Genomic DNA, 4,758 nt, shown 5'->3' with positions numbered 1-4,758 from the left:
GGTTGGGTTGTATGAAGTGGGTTGTTTGGTTGGAGAGGGGAGAGGAGTTGGTTTGAGAGGGATGGTTTGGGTAGGTTGCAGGAAATGGGGGTTGGTTGGTGGGAGTGGAATGCATGCCGAGAGAGAGATGGTTTGCATGGAGTGTGGGTGGGTTGGGGATGGTGTTTTGTGAGGAAGCCGAGAGTAGGTTGGTTGTAGGTTGAGGTGTGGAGTTGGGTGAAGGCGAGGGTTGGGTGGTGTGCTTAAGGGCATGCATGGTGAGAGGTTGAGGGGGGGTGGAGTGCTCGGATGAGGCATGGTGGTAAGAAGTTGAGCAGCAGCGAGCACTCGAAGCTTGGCTTTGAGTGCTCTAAAATTCTGCAGAGAGTGAGAGATGAGGGATGGTGATGCATGGTTTGGTTTGGGAAGAGAGAGAGAGGAAGGTTGGTGTGCATGGTGTGAGGTGGAATGGTTTGAAGTTTTTTTTTTTTTTTTTTTTTTTTTTTTTTTTTTTTGGAGGTTGTTTGTTGGGCTCGGGGTTGAGTGAGTTGGGTTGATTGGATGATGTTGCCGAGAGGGGCATGCAGGGTGGCTTGCATGGATTGTGGGTGGGTTGTGGCGTGGGAAGGGTAAGGTGGTGATGGTGTGTTGGGCTCGAGTTGCTGACTGCATGGAGATGAGTGAGTGGAATGGGAGATTGAGAGAGAGAAGGTGGAGTTTGGGTGGTGAGAGAGAGTTGAGGTTTAAGGTGTGTTGCATAGAGGTGGTCGGTTTGTGGGTAGCCGAGATGGGGAAGATGGGTTGAGAGAAGGTGATTGCTGGGATGTTGGTTGTTGGAGTTGGGTTTCTTGGTTGAGAGAAGTGGTCGAGCACTCTAAGCATGGAAGTAGAGTGCTCGAATTGGGACCAGTAGCCTCAGCAGCTTTGGGGTTTAAAATTCAAGCAAGGTCGAGCACTCCAAATTGGAGTTTAGATTGCTCGAAATGAAGCCAGAGAGTTCGGGTTTGCTGGGATGTGGCAGCGAGCCTCCAAAGGAACTTGAGAGGGCTCGAAAATGAGGTAGTGGCTGCAAATGAAGGGCTGAAATTGGAGGGCATCAACGAGCACTCGAACTTGGATGGTAGATTGCTCGAAATTGGATCAGTAGGCTTGAAAATGAATTCATTGCAATGGAATGTGTAATGTGAGCAACATGGAAATGGAAGCTGTTCAAAATGGAGTCCATGCATGGAAAGTCAGTGGCTTGGAGATGAAAGAATGCATGCAATGAATGCATGCAATGAAAGAATGCATGCAATGAATTTTAATGTAGGGAAAATTTTTGAAGCCTTGCAAGAGAATTCCAATCCAATGCATGGATGGAAAATTTTTGAAACTTAGCACTTTATCTCTAAAGCATGGAAAAAATTTTAAAATTTGCAAATTCAGTCCATTCCACTGCATGGATGGAAAATTTTTGGAAAAATTGTCGAATTGCTCAACATTTCTAATGCCTAGATGAAAAATTTTCAAACTTTGCATTTCATCTCCAATGCATGGAAAATTTTGGGGAACCATGATCCAACAATGCGTTGAAAATGAGAGGTTGTGCACATGAGTTGCATGCCAAAGATCCTATGAACTTGCTCGAAAGCGATGGAAATTTCCGGGAATGAAAATTAGAGCTGAGAAGGTCTAAGAGGCCAGTCTAAAATTGCGGAACGCAACTGAAGATTATTTCAGAAAAATCAAATTTTTGGCTTTTCTAAACCATTTCCCAGAAAATTTCAAGGCACGAGCAATTTGAGAAGGTAGGGAAGCTTGGAACATCGAAAGAATTTCTTCCCTTGCTTTGCTAAATTTAATGTCGATAGCTAGACGAACCAGGATCAGGATCTATTGGAGAGATGGATCCTTAACGCTCCGTATGCAACTTGCCTCCTTCATATGGTCTCAAACTTGGATCAATGAATGGCGAGGGATATTGATCCTTCCGAAGAGAAACAAGTTTGGCCTTAGAGGATTTGAGCATCGCTTTTAATCTCACTTCTTTTATTTTCAGATTTAAGCAAAGGTGTTGCTTGTTCGAGATTATGGAGGCTCGTTGAATGTCATTGTTTTGACTAACAATGGTAGGATCATGACCTTCCATATTTGCAATCTCCAAGTCATATACCTCATTGTACTCAAATGGTTTGTTCACAGGTTGAGTATCATGGACAATGATTCTAGATTGGGCTGGAATGATTGGAAGAATTTTCAGCAACTTGTCAACATTCTCCTTACCTTTGTCCGGTGGTTCACCCTCAAAATGTTGAGGTAACTCCGGTGAAGAAATGGAAGGAGATGGACAATCCCATGATAGAGATGGATTTGGTGCTTCCCATAAAGGAGAGGAAAATGGTGATGGAATATCAAGCAAGGAGTTGACTTCCCGAATGGATTTGTCCACACCAAAATCCTCAAAATCAAAAGGGACCAAGCAAGCATGTAGGGGATCCTCCGTTGAAGGAGGTGGGATTGGATTTTGAATGTGTTCATCAGCAATAGTGATTTCAAAACACTCATTGTCATCTGAAGGAAGTTGCACAGCATTGAAGATATTGAGCTTAACATTCATATTCCCAAAAGAGATATCCATCAATCCGGATCTACAGTTAATGGAAGCATTAGCTGTAGCTAGAAAAGGACGTCCGAGAATTATGGGAATGTGTTTTCTTGGATCATGGACTGGTTCCGTATCAAGAACCACGAAGTCTACCGGGAAGTAGAATTTGTCCACTTTTATGATCACATCTTCAATAATTCCCCGTGGTTGCTTAATAGATCGATCAGCAAATTGCAACACTATCGGAGTTGGCTTTAGATCTCCCAAACCAAGTTGTAGGTAAACCGAATATGGAATCAAATTCACACTAGCTCCTAAGTCAAGGAGGGCCCTCTCAATTTTGTTGTCACCAATGACACAAGAGATTGTGGGGGCACCCGGGTCCTTATACTTCGGAGGAGTGCTGTGCTGAATGATCGCACTAACATTTTCGGTTAACCTCACTTTCTTTGGTAAATGACTTCTCGAAGTGCGCTTTTGAGTGCACAAATCCTTAAGGAATTTTGCATAGGGAGGAATTTGCTTGATAGCATCCAAGAGAGGAAGATTGATCTTTACTTGCCTAAAGACCTCCCACATGTCTTGAATTTTGCAAGTCTTATTCCCAAAATGTGTCGACTCTTGAAGACGTTGAGGGAACGGAGCTTTTGGCTCATAAGTAGTTTCCACATTTGGGGTGACATGCGTGGGACTTCCGTGAATGGTATTTGGACAAGAAGAACTTGGATTTGGACTTGAAGAGCTTGAATTTGGATTTTTCAACGGAGGGTTTTTCTCACTTGTGTCTCCATCAACCTTGTTGTCAACCACTCTACCACTCCGAAGGGTGGTGATAGCTTGAACTTGTTCATGAGTCGGCCCACTCGGAGGAGGGGTTTCATCAATCACATGCATTCCTCTAGGATTTTCAAATGGTTGAGCGGGAAGCTTACCCTTGTCTTTTTGAAGAAGTTGGTTCACTTGGTTAGCTATTTGTCCCATTTGATTTTCGAGCCTAGCTATGGATTGAGTATGGGAGTGAACCATTTGGAGAGTAGGTTGCAAGGATGTCAAGAGATGCTTGTTGGAATCTATGATTTGCTTGTTTAATGATTCCATCATTTGCACATTTAATGATTCCATCATTTGCTTGTTTGCAGCCACTATCTCATCAATTGGATTCACAGGAGGTTGAGTGGAGACATTTGGATTGTATGGAGGTTGGTAGCTTGAAGAGGCTTGGAAAGGCCTACCTTGATATTGAGAAGAGGGCTGATTTTGAGGCCCTTGATTTTGAAGTTGGGAATTTTGTGGGGCTTGTTGCCTCCACGAAAAATTCGGATGGTCTCGCCAACCCGGATTGTAGGTGTTGGAATATGGATTGTTCTCGGGCCGTGAGAACATGGCATTAGCTTGCTCTTGGTTGGGATTGGGAAATTGCTCCGGTGTGGGGCAATCTTCCGAGAGATGAAATGGACTAGTACATGAAGCACAAACTGAACTTGCCGAATTTTGAGACAATGAAGGAGGAAGATGTGGTGCCATCAATTGGTAGAATTTATGAGCGATGGCATCCACTTGAGATGATTCCTCCCTTATTGACTTTGGTTGACAAGGGTTGGTGTTGTTTGGAGTGGTTGCGGTCGGAGCCCTACGAGAATTGTGTTGAAGTGAATTTTCACTCAAATTCTCGAGTAAGGTCCAAGCCTCATCCGCATTCTTGGACATGAACATGCCACCACAAGAAGAATCAACCATGAATCTATGGGTTTCGGTTAAGCCAGCATAGAAAGCTTGCACTAATTGCCATTTTGGGATCAAATGATGAGGACACTTCCGAAGAAGATCTTGTAACCTTTCCCAAGTCTCGTGGAGTTGTTCTTCATCAACTTGAGAAAAGCTTAGAATGGAACGCCTCATTTGGTTGGTTTTACTCACCGGATAATACTTCTTAAGAAATTCTTGTTGCAATTGAGCCCAAGAAGTAATAGAGTTGGGAGTGAGGGAGTTCAACCAATATTTTGCCCTATCCTTTAGGGAGAATGGGAAAAGATGGAGATGAAGTGCATTGTCCGGAAAACCTCTCAACCGGATGGTTGAACAGATTTCAAGGAACTCATCAAGATGCTTATATGGATCTTCATTATCAAAACCATGAAAAGATGGAAGCATTTAGATGGTACTAGATTTGATCTCATATTGAGCTGCATCGA

This window comes from Cornus florida, unplaced genomic scaffold (assembly GCF_030987335.1).
Source record: "Cornus florida cultivar Cherokee Brave unplaced genomic scaffold, ASM3098733v1 CherokeeBrave_3.0.0_Hap2_Chr09, whole genome shotgun sequence".
Taxonomy (NCBI): domain Eukaryota; kingdom Viridiplantae; phylum Streptophyta; class Magnoliopsida; order Cornales; family Cornaceae; genus Cornus; species Cornus florida.
Note: the sequence above shows the minus strand (reverse complement) of the source record.